Raw genomic sequence first — 13,364 nt, forward strand, 5'->3', positions numbered from 1 at the left:
CGTGTGATACTGCCAAAGAAATATGGGAGGCGTTGCAAACAGCATACAAAGGAACTACTCAGGTTAAACAGTCCAAGATTGACATACTCACCATAGAGTATGAGCTATTTAGGATGAAGGATGATGAGTCTATACAAGATATGCACACTAGTTTCACCTCCATCATAAATAAGCTTCATTCACTTGGAGATGTCATTACCAGAAACAAGCTTGTAAGGAAAATCCTCAGTGTTCTACCTGGTTTTTGGGAAAGTAAGGTAAATGCCATCACTAAAGCTAAAGATCTACAAACTATTGTGAGCACGTGATTTTTGCCCTACGAGAACTACTCCCAAAAATTCAAAATAAAATAGTTTTTTTTGTTGTTGTTTGTGATTTATTTGTATTTTTGTCTGTGCATGTTTATTTCTACTTTGATTAAGAAAAATACAAAAATATGTGTTGCATGTGCATTTAGGATTTAATTTTACAATTAGGAATTAATTAAACAATATTTGGATTTGCGAGAATGAAAATTACAAAAATATGTACTTGACATTTTTTGGCGTTTAATGCCAAATTGTGTAATTTTATTTTAATTGGTATTGTGTGTGATGATTGTTATTAGGAATTTATTGGTATTTTTAATTTGGTTTGTAATTTAGGTTAGGATTTTAGTTTTGAAAAAATAAAATAAAAAAGGGAAATGAAAGAAAAGAGGAAGAACGAAACAAAAGGGAAAAGAAATCGACCAGGACCAAAAACCAGCCCAATTCGACACCCCTGTACCCGGTCCAGTTGATCTGGCAAACGACCGCCTAAACGACATCGTTTCTGTCACGCTCAGTCTGGACCATTGATTTCACCTGATCAACGGTCCAGATCAATCCTCATAACCCATCCAACAAAACCCGACCATGGTCCGTCCCAACCCGCCCTGTTACTACCTAAACGACCCTGTTTCGCCTGGGAATCGATCACAGTCGTTGAATTGTTATAATCCAACGGTTCGGATTAATCCCTTCAAATTTAATGTACCAAACCCCTCAAACCATTTCTACCCATCTCATTCACCCACCCCCCGGTCCCAAGCTTCGTGTTTAACGACCCCAATCCCTCCCCAAACCCTAGAGCCGCCATACCACCCCTTCGCCTGAAACCCAGCGGAAACAATGCTGCCCGCCACCCAAATAACACCCCTGAACCCCCGAGCCTTCCTCAATCCAAATCTATGACCCTTGTTCCTCGAATCATTACAGAACTCTTCGAATCTTAGATCGAAGAGTCGACCCCAAAACCCTAGGTCGTCCAATCCGGACCAAATCTACACCCAATAATCCCCTGACCTCCCTCATGCTTAAACCACCATTAATCCCGTTCGAATCTCATGAGAACTGCTCGAATCCCAAATCGAACAAAGAAGAACCCTAGATTCCAAGAAGTCGGAGTTCGTCGAGATTGGGGGGAAAACTTGAGGTCTCGACTGACCTTAGTCGAGTGTTCTCAATCAGAACATTCGATTAAGGTCCGTTCGTCTTCAAAAAGGTCAAAACTGGTTCAAGACTGGGACATTTTTGTTAAAAATCAGAGGTATTTTTCCTTTCTTTCTTCCTTTTTGTTCATGTATTCTATGTGTATGTTGTTGCCTCTTTTATTAATTTGTGTGATTTTTCTACCTTTTTTTTAGATCAGTTCTGTTTCATCATTAGACCTCTTCATTTTTGTCCAATTCTGTCATTTGTTTGTGTTTGCTGTAATTGTGGTGAGTTATAATGCGTATAATCGATTCGAATAAGTTCGTCGATTAGTTGTTTTATTATAAATCCTTGCCTCTGTTAATGCTGATTTAGGCAGCCTGTTTACTATTTTTAGATTGATCGTTAACATTTGTTGTAAGTAATCAATTACTTAATTCCTGTCGATTAATTAGTTTTGTTTGTTCAATAAGCAGATTAGTCAAATGTTGTTATGTGTGTTTGATCCGAGACCATTAGGTCTCAGGGCATTGTCATTGAACTGACAATGAACTTGCCCTCATATTACCTTCATTCATGTGCATATTAATTCAAGTTTCAATTTCAGTTTAAATGATTCTATTAGAATTTTTGTAAATTCAGTTTGTTTGTTTCAACTGAGATTCGACCTCAGTCATTTAGCTGTCAATAAGTGTGTTTATAGCTGTTAGTCAGAGTTAATGTTCACATCTTTGATAGTTGGAACAAGTTGCAGAATAAAAGGCTGCCAGGCAATAATATCAAGGGGTTTGCAGGGTTAGTTTAGGAATTAGCATACCCACTAATTAAACTAGGATCCTATTAGACTAAGTGGAAATATTTCTTAATGGGAATGACACTTTTGCTGATTTTAAGGGGCTGAAAGGGGCACTAATAATCAGCACTAGTATAATGAGTTAATTAAGAAATGAAAAGTAGAATACTAAGTGGACAATGCACTAGCTAAAAGTCTTATTTAAGATTACTGGAAAGTCTGATTTTGTTATAAAAAAAAAGAAGAGGGGTCGGGCAGCGCTTAAGGAGAGGGGACAAACTTGTATAAAGAGAGGGGAGGGTCTGGACAGAAAAGGAGGAATTTTGGAAAAAAGAGTGACATTAGGTTGTACTTCTTAACCTAAAAGACCATTGTATTTTCAAGAGGGATAAGGCTGAGGTTTATTTTAATAGTCTCAGTTTGTTTCGTCTGAGTGTTCAAAGTAAGGAAACTATTGTTGCTTTGCATTTATTTCTCTTCTGCTTTGACTGTGGCTGCATTTTGGTATTACTGGGATTCATTTGGTGTTGCTGTTGATTTTTCCTGAAACTACTATTGGATATTCTTAAGTTTGCTGTTGGTTTTTCCATCTGCTACTGGTTTATCTGTTATTGGTTTTACTGGTTGTATTGCTGGATACTACTAAACCTACTAGTGTTGTTGTTGTTGTTTACTGCTGCACTACTGATCTTCCACTCCTTCTTTGCCTTTTCAAATACCAGGTACACAAATTGATACACTGGTTCTTGTAGGTTAAAACTTGAAGCGTGAATACAAAGAAGTGAAGAGTTGAAGTTTTAAGTTCATTATAGTTGTTTATTTACTTGTATACGTATTAGAATACCTTTTTCATTAGAATAATGTAAGTATTTATTTATGTATAACTGGACATTTTTTTGCAATAGTTTAGTAAGAAAACTACCCATGTATGTTTAGTTAAAATGATTGATGATATAGTAACTCTTGTTCTGTTAGCTTCAATATTATTGGTTAAATTGCATATATCAAAAGCATGTTAGGCCAATGATTATTATCAAGCATTCAATAGTTATCTCATTGAACAAAGGGCCTATTTCGGAAACTGATAGGAACATTGTTTAATTAGATACATGTAGTTGATTTAATGCATATAAATGGTTTAGAAATTTTTTTTAATTAGATTTCCAAGTTCTTACATTCCAGTAGAACGCCACTTTAAATTTGAAGAAACTTGTTAATAAGATGATACCATTTTTTACAAGCCATGAATGTGTAGAAACCATTAATTAGCCCTATTGGATTAAGGATGGCCCGGGTCCAGTTTTACCTCACATACGTTGGACTTGGGCCCAATAAATGGCAAACAGATCGCCCTTATTGCTTCATTTTCAGAATTAACAAATCATATACGGATCTTAACTAATAACCCGCAAGCATGTAAATAAATTAGGTAATTTTTTTTCCTTATTTTATTTTAGAGACGGACGGAAATAGAAAAACATAGTTACTATATGATGATTCTTTTAAAATAAAAATGGAGGTGTGCCTTGCCATAGTAAATCACAAATTGCGGGGCCCTTAGTAAATACTTACTATAAAAATTTCTTAGACTTCGGAATGGACCGTTTAGCAAACTTTCACGGCCTTGCCCAAAGTAAGTGATACGCTAGTTGCTTTAGGCGCACCTTTAATAATTTAATTTTCTTAAAACTCGGGTGTACATTTATGTGACCCAAATCAAAATCTCAACAGAGTCGAAATATGTCGATAACCATGGGTACATTGATGTGATGTGGTTCGATATACATTTTCACGATGTTGCAATTCTCTATAAAATAATAATAACAATAAAGCGGTTAAAAGTTGAAATTGCACTATATTTTTGAACATGTATTAAAATCAGATATTTTAGCTATTACAACAGTTTAAGTGACCGTGCTAGAACCACGGGATTCGAGGGTGCCTAACACCTTCCTTCGGGTTAACATAATGCCTTACTTAGAATTTTTGGTTCGCAGACTTCATTTGGAAAGTCGAATATTTTCCTCGATACGGGATTAAATTGGTGACTTGGGACACCTTAATTCTCCCAAGTGGCGACTCTGAATAAATAAATAAACCCCATTTCGATTGTTCTTTAATTGGAAAAACTCCTTCACCCCCCACGGGGACGGAAGAAGGAGGTGTGACAGCTCTGGCGACTCTGCTGGGGAAATTAGAGAAACCGGAACCACCGATTCAGGGTTAGAAATTCAAGCTTGATAAATTGTTGTATTTTGGCTTTATTATTTGATATTCTCATATGATCTGTGCTTAATGTGCAAAATGATACTTTTTACTGCTTTGATATTATTTGAACTGTACATATAAACTGTGCCGAAACCTTCTCTTCTTACCTCCGGGGATGTGCTTACTAGTTAAGACTCCCTATTCTGTTAGTGTCCTACCCTAAATAAAAGAGGCTCGGAAAGTTTCTAAGCCGGCTGGCCTTTTGGTTCCCAGAAAGGAGCTCCTTCCTCAACTCGAGTTGTCTGCTCGGGTGCACTGTCTAGAACAAAGACCCAGGTTTTGAACATAGAATAACGTGACTTCATGCCGGATCCCTAGTAGGAACGCTTATTTGCATCATGTTGCATTTGACTTAGGGGACTCAACACAGGGGTTGGGTTCGTCTAGGACTAGCAACCTGAAATGGAAAAAGACCATCTTGCTGCATCCTGTATGTTGTGCTCATTTATTTGCTTTAGATATGCATGCTGACCGGCTTCTGAAATCAAAAAATTTTTAAAAATTTTGTGAAAAAAAGAAGAAGAGAAAAATAGTAGTGTAGGGAGATAACTACTTTTTAGAAAAATAAAACCAATGTCCGAGTAGTATCAAAACCCTACCGAAATTTTGGAAAAAAATGAAAATATTTTTTTTTTAGTTTAATGTGTTTGAAAAAAAAAAGTCTTGTTTACAAGTTTGGTTTATGCTGGGCGAGCTACGCCGGTTTAATTCTCACAGGACGTGAGATACGTAGGCAACCCTCTTCGGGTCCAACCTCCCATTTTTGTAAAAATTAATAAATAATAAAAATGTCAAAATTTTTATTTTTCTGTCATAGAGTCGGGTGATGTTATTTATATCAAAAATAGCCGAGTGTTCCCAAAAGGAACTCCGGAAGGCTGCCTTTGTATAAACGGCCACTTCTTATTTTTATTAAATCACACAACCTTAAAATCTTCGTCCCTGAAGTGTTGAGAGGTCGTGATTCAGAAATTCTTTTTTAGGAAAAATGATCATATTTTTTTTTTCGAATAAATTTTTGCTTGTTTAAATCTTATTAATAAATGTGCAGAATGAGCACGACTCAAAATGAACCTTTTTCAATCATGATTAAAATTCCCCTCCAATTGCGGCTATGGTAGAATGATTTAGGCAAAGAAGGGCATGATGAAATCAAGAAACATTTGAAAGGTCTCACGAGTTTGTTGGATATCAGGCCTCGAGGAGATATTATAAGGGCACTAGTCCCTCACTGGGACCCTGCGCACAATGTCTTCCACTTCTCGGACTTTGAACTTACCCCAACTTTAGAGGAAATAGCAGGGTACATCGGCAGTGCTGAGGTTCCATTGAGGCATAAATACCTGGTTGCTCCAAGAGCCGTAGCGGTACACCGGTTTTTGGACTCATTAAAGATAGTCAGAACAATCCATAACCCTGACTTGGAAAAAGGTTTTTGCACTATGAGTTTCATATACCAAAGATATGGTCACATAGGAGGATTCGACAAGCCAGAAAACAAGTTGTGCAACAAAAGTAACCGTCGAAAGTGGGATGAACATAGACGGGTTGCTTTCATGATAACCTTCTTAGGGCTCTTAGTGTTCCCAAGAAAAGACGGAATATCGACATAAAGATAGCTGGGGTCGTCAGTACTTTGCTCACGCAAAAAGATAGCACGCTGGCGCCCATGATTGTATCTGATATGTTCCGAGCTCTCACGGCCTGCAAAGCCGGAGGAAACTTTTTCGAAGGTTGTAACTTGTTGTTGCAAATGTGGATGACCGAACACCTATGTCACCGAGCCCAGTTCCTGAGCCATGGATCTTCTGAAAAGACCTGTATAGAGTAGTTCTACACCAGAATTAATAAGGCCCACCTACCTGAAGGAGTCTCGGCATGGACCTCATATTTCCGGACCCTCAACGCCAGTCAAATACAGTGGACACTGGGATGGTTACCGATCGACGAAGTCATATACATGACAGCAGCTAGGCCCCATTTTCTCTTAATGGGACTTAAGAGCATTCAACCTTATGCACCGTATCGGGTTTTGAGGCAACTTGGGAGGTGTCAGATAGTGCCAAAAGATGAGGATCTAAGCACCCAGGTGATTGAGATCAGTTCCGATGGCCAGTTTCCTGAAGCAAGGGTCCGCCAGATTTGGAGCCAATGTCAATACTTAGAGGCAAATACTTGTGTACCGAATCAGGCAAGAGGGGAAGTTTCACCCGGATATCAGGCTTGGTACAAAGGGGAAATGTTGTCTGGAAGGCCGGCTAAAAGACCTCACCTTCAAGAATTTGTCAGGTCCTCACAAGAGCATTGGGACTGGTTGGCCAAAGAGCAGAAATATCTTGCCGAAATAGGCAAACTGAAACAACAGATTCAGGATTTGAAATTTGAAAGCAAAGTGCAGTTTGCTGCTAACAAAGGAGAAAAGAACAGATTAGCCAGAGAAGGCGATATCCTAAAAGCTCAGATCCGGAAGATGAAAACGGATGCCGACAACCAACTGAGAAGCCGGGCTGACAAAAGATTGATAGCAGGGTTAAGGAATCAGGTCGCTGAAGGCCAAAAAGACTTGGAAAGATCCAAGGCTAGCATAGCAAGATTGCGGGTCAGGTGGGCAAAAGTTACAGCATCACGGAGAAAGCACCTATGGCAAGTGAAAAGGGATTACGAAATGAGTGTTACAACATTGAGAGAAATAAATTCCACTCTCAGTGATCGGGTCCTTAAACAAGCCCGGGATGCTAGAACAGATAGGGAACGCTGCTATGAGTCAATGGCCCAAATGGAAGAACAAATGGAGAGGTTCCATGATCAGCTCATTGACAATACTCGAATATTGGGACTAAAGAATCAACGAATAGAATAGCTGTGCATAGAGAGGGATAGAATCAGGGGTAGGATCAATGAGATTGGGCGCTACATCACCACGAAGTGCCTAACATGTGAAGAGATGCCCCGTGATATCCTTTTTGCCTCAGTCATGGGTTATGTCCACCGGATCATGGAGGAACTAAAAATCTTGCAAAGAGGCCTGGCACCAAAGCCCGCGGAAAGGCCGAACGACGCCTCGCGGGCACCAAAATTCAAGGCTTTAATATATCCCTAGTTCAATCTTGCACTTGTTTGTTTTTCAGAGTCTGTTGTCTACCCTTATGTTCTCTTCAAACATTCTTAAACAGTATGGAGTCTGTATTTTCGTTTGTTTTTCTTTCAAATGATGGCTTGTAATAGCATATTTGAATAATAAAAGGTAAAATTGGGTCTTTATTTTACTTATGGCACGAACTACGCTTGATCTGATTCGTGCAGGGCCACGATACGTAGGCAATCCACATAAGATTCGACCATCACTAAAAGAATTGTTATAAATAAAAGAATTCAATAAAAGGAAAGGGTAAGCCGGAATGACGCATGCAATCCAAGCAAACACATGCTAGAAATGGTTAAATTGCCTAGGAACATTGCATTCTCCAAATGTGAAATGACCATATGTGTTAAATTCTAACGCTAACAAGTTTGTTGTTCTATATCAGAGAAAAAGAGTTAGCTCGTTAGAACGTTCTGGCAAATTGCCCTTACCATACAAGATCGAAGGGTCCCGTTCCAGAAAGCATGACTGGTTCAGACAACAGTGTAGAGCCAGAAAAAACGGCAAATCAAATGTTGAAAGAAGCCTTGGAGAAAATGGAAAAAATGAGGCTAGAAATGAATGAAATGCAGGAACTACCCGTTACTCCTACCCTCCAACCAGTAAACACGCCGGAACACCCCTCCACCGGCCCTTCAACGAGTTTCCCAAGCTATCACTACTATCAGGGAAGAGAGGCCTATGATCCCCAAGCTCCATCACCCAGTCAAAACCCTTCTCCACCAAATGTTCCCGTCTTTGTGGTGCCTCCCCCAGCCCCATTGCACAGATCATCCAGTGAGCCGCTGTTTTAGGCTCACGACACACAATATTACCCCCCTGAACTCACATTCAAAGCACCCGAGCCACATACCTATAATCCCTACTTTGAGGTCCCGACGGAGATTGAAAAGTCAGCTAAGAGCCCAGAGCAGGATGAGGTGATGCGAAAATTTAAAAGCCTGGAACAGTCCTTTAGGAACATACACGGGTTAGGCAACCAGGTCAGAATGGCCTATAAGGATCTATGCCCTTTCCCTGACGTTCAATTACCAACAGGGTTCAAGATGCCCAAGTTCGATTTGTACGAAGGGCATGGCGATCCTATGGCACATCTGCGGGGTTTTGCAGCAAAATGAGGGGAGAAGGGCGAAAAGATGATCTACTGATAGCTTACTTTGGCCAGAGTTTAAGCGGGTCGGCACTGGAGTGGTATACAAGACAAGATCCGAGCAGGTGGTACACCAGGGATGACTTGGCATAGGCTTTCGCAGGACACTTCCAATACAACCTTGAGATAGTCCCAGACCGTCTCACATTGCTAAAGCTTGAGAAGAAACCCGGAGAGAGCTTCAGGGAATTTGGGTTCCGATGGAGAGAACAGGCAGCCAGAGTTGATCCTCCAATAAGAGAGGGAGAAATGGTAGATTACTTTCTACAAACTCTAGAGCCAACTTACTTCGGTCACTTGGTGACATCAGTTGGCAAATCCTTCAATGAAGTGGTGAAGATAAGAGGTATGATAGAATATGGACTTAAGTCCAATAAGATCCTGAGTTACTCGGCAATTAAGGCAACAACTCAGGCCATTCAGAGCGGCACGGGAGGTGCGCTCGGAAAGAAAAGGAGAGAGGAGGTCACGATAATAGAGGCAGACAATTGGTCCAGATCTAAAGGTCCTTCCCCTCATTACCAACCCAGACCCCATCATCTAAACTACCCACACAATCCATACAACCCTCCACAACCCTACTACCCACCACAAGAGCAACATTTTTCCGTACATCACGCCCAAACTTACACCCAGCCTCCAGCTCGTCCGCAATGGCATGTACCGACTCCCCAACATACATATCTACCTCCACAAAACACATATCCAGCACCGAGGGCCTACAGGAATCCTTCAGGGCCAAACTTCCGCGGAAATCAGGCTTTTAGGAACGAAAGGATGCAGAAGCCAAGAACATTCACTCCGTTGGGAGAAACCTATACTACTCTATTTCACAAGTTGAAGCAGATAGGCCTGCTAAGTCCTGTTGAAACCAAATTGCCAAATCCCCTTCTCAGAAATCTGGACCATTCAGTAAGTTGCGAATATTGTTCAGGTGCTCCCGGGCACGATACTGAAAAATGTTGGAAGTTGAAGACTTCCATACAAGATCTTATTGACACAAATAGGATCGAGGTTCAAGCACCAGAGACACCCAACATCAATGAAAATCTGTTACCGGTGCACCCTGAATCCCATATGATCGAACTAGTGCACGAAGGAGGGAAACCAAAAACACCCTCACAAACGGTAATGATGATTCGTGCCAGTGCTAATGAAGAGTCGACCAGTGGAAAGGCAGTGGTACAGGGGGGAAAGGTATATGACAAGCCCTTTGTGATAGCAGGGAAAGGATCGTCTATTACTGCGAAGAAGCCGGAGTCAGTCAGAGCAGTGTTGCAGGGGGTAGCAAACAAACCAATGTTGGTAGTAAAAGGGGTCCACGTGGAACCAGTTGTTATCAAGCCAGTCATACAATTGCCGATAACAAGTGAGAAAGTTGTGCCGTGGAGTTACAGTCAAGTGACAGTGACGCATAAGGGGAAGGAGGTTATGGAAGACGTATGCGAGGAACAGGGGTTAACTCGATCGGGAAGGTGTTTTGCTCCCGCAGAATTGAGAAAGGTCAATCCTGAAACAATAAAGAAACCAGTAACAGAGGAAGAAGTAAAGGAATTTTTGAAGAAGATGAAGGCGCAAGATTACTCAATTATAGAGAAATTGAGAAAGACCCCAGCCCAGATTTTGTTGCTATCCTTGTTAATCCATTCAAACGATCACTGTCAGGCCTTAATGAAGATTCTGAACGAGGCCTATGTCCCGGACAAGCTCTCAGTGAACCATTTGGAGAAAGTAGCGCACAAGATCTTTGAAGTAAACCGAGTGACATTCTCTAAAAATGAGTTACCAGTAGAGGGTACTGAACACAATAGAGCACTCTATCATACGGTAAAATGCGAAGAATCGATGGTCACTCGAGCACTAATGATAATGGGTCAAGTGCCAATATCTGCCCTTTGGCCACTTTGAACAAACTAAAGGTTGCGGATGATAGGATCCACAAGAACAGTGTGTGCGTCCGAGGTTTTGATGGGGGCGACACTGACACAGTGGGTGATATCGTACTGGAATTAACCATTGGACCGGTCGAGTTCACCATGGAATTTCAAGTAATAGATGTGGCGGTGTCGTACAATCTTTTGTTGGGACGACCCTGGATCCATGCAGCCAAAGCAGTGCCTTCTACACTGCATCAAATGGTCAAGTTTGAATGGGATAGACAAGAGATTGTGGTACACGGGGATGACGGCACACATGCCGTCAGCGATGCTATTGTGCCCTTCATAGAAACCGACGATGATAAGGGCCCATGGGTTTATCAAGTTTTCGACGCAGTCTCAGTGGACAAAATTCCTGAGGGCGGGGGCCTTCCACTTCCCAGAATCATAGCTGCGACCTTCATGATAGCCTCAGAAATGTTGAATAATGGGTTTGTACCGGGAAAAGGTCTGGGGGTTGATCTGCAGGGAATGATCCAGCCAGTTTCTTTGCCCAAGAACCTGGAAACTTTTGGGTTAGGATTCAAGCCTACCGCAGCGGATGTGAAGCGAGCCCGCAAATTGAAGAAAAGAGTTTGGGTCCTTCCTAAACCAGTCCCACGCCTGTCCAGATTATTTGTCAAAGCAAGGTGCAGAAAGTTGCCAGTCCCGGAAGTTCTTGGACCTCTGATGGGGTCAAACGGAGATTTGAATGAAAGCTTTGGAAGATTGTTTGCCGACGTCACCATGATAGAAGCTGGAGAGGGTTCCAGTAGGGCAGACATATAGTTTGTGGGTCCTAAGGTCAAGGTCAACAATTGGATAGCTACTCCTCTTCCTACCAGGAGGGAGTCTTGGTAGTGGGCTCTGATTTTTCTTTTTTGTTGTTTTGGATTATTCCAGAGTTGTAATCCAGTTCTATTTTGTATTTGACAAAGTGTGAAACTCTGTTATCCTATATTTTTATGAAGTAAAATTTTCTTTCCTTATTTTGTGTCATTTTAATTTTGTTTTCCTTTTCTTGTCTTTCTGAACAGTTCTCGTTATACTGATTCTAATGACATGGCATGCATGATGGATATTCAACCCAGTCTAAATAATCAATCTGATTCCGAATTAATTGTGCAAGAGGCCGATTGTGATGATGAGTCGGAATACGATGAGGATGAGGCTTTTGAGGAGATAAACCGAGAGTTAAGCCAGTTTGAGGAGAAATCCAAGCCCAACTTGAATGACACATAAGCCATCAATTTAGGGGATGCAAATGAAATCAGGGAAACTAAAATAAGCATCCACATTGAGCCAAACATCAGGGAGGAACTAATCAAAGTGCTCATTGAATTTAAAGATGTTTTTGAACGGTCATATGATGACATGCCGGGTTTAAGCACCAACCTAGTGGTTCACAAATTGCCTACTGACCCAGCATGCCTTCCCGCCAAGCAGAAGTTAAGAAAGTTCAAAACGGATATGAGTGTGAAAATTAAAGAAGAAGTAACCAAGCAACTGTAGGCAAAGGTTATTCGGGTCACTCGATATCCTGACTGGTTGGCTAATGTGGTGCCGGTGCCAAAGAAAGATGGAAAGATCAGAGTATGCGTTGATTACCATAACCTGAACAGGGCAAGTCCAAAGGACAACTTTCCTTTGCCCAACATCCATATCTTGATCGATAATTGTGCCAAACGCGAGATCGGGTCATTTGTAGATTGCTATGCTGGATATCATCAGATTTTAATGGATGAAAAAGATGCAGAAAAACGACATTCATTACGCCATGGGGAACTTATTGCTACCGGGTAATGCCTTTTGGTCTAAAGAATGCTGGGGCAACGTACATGAGAGCAATGACTACCGTGTTTCATGACATGATACACAAAGAGATTGAAGTGTACGTAGATGACGTAATCATAAAATCTAAGCATCAGGAAGACCATGTGGCAGATCTAAGGAAATTTTTCAAAAGATTGCGAAGGTATGACATCAAGCTCAACCCGGCCAAATGTGCATTTGGTGTTCCATCTGGAAAGTTGTTAGGATTCATTGTCAGTCGGCGAGGTATTGAACTGGATCCATCAAAAATCAAATCTATCCAAGAGTTGCCACTGCCGAAGAACAAGACAGAAGTAATGAGTCTGTTGGGAAGGTTGAAATACATCAGCAGATTTATTGCTCAACTCACAGCAACCTGTGAACCCATTTTTTGGCTGTTGAAGAAGGATGCTGCAATAGAATGGACGGCGGAATGCCAGGAGGCATTCGACCAGATCAAAGAATATTTATCAAATCCACCTGTATTGGTTCCCCCTGAGCAAGGAAGACCATTAATTCTTTATCTAACGATCTTGGAGAATTCGTTTGGTTGCGTGTTGGGGCAACACGACATTACAGGAAGAAAAGAGCAAGCCACCTATTATCTCAGCAAGAAGTTTACAGTATATGAGGTTAAGTACACTCAACTCGAGAAGACATGTTGCGCCCTAACTTGGGTGGCCCAGAAATTGAAGCATTATTTATCCTCATATACTACTTATCTCATTTCCCGTTTGGATCCGTTAAAGTATATTTTCCAAAAACCTATGCCCACAGGAAGGTTAGAAAAATGAAAAATATTACTCACGGAGTTTGACATCGTCTATGT

This window comes from Nicotiana tabacum, chromosome 12, assembly GCF_000715075.1.
Source record: "Nicotiana tabacum cultivar K326 chromosome 12, ASM71507v2, whole genome shotgun sequence".
Classification (NCBI taxonomy): domain Eukaryota; kingdom Viridiplantae; phylum Streptophyta; class Magnoliopsida; order Solanales; family Solanaceae; genus Nicotiana; species Nicotiana tabacum.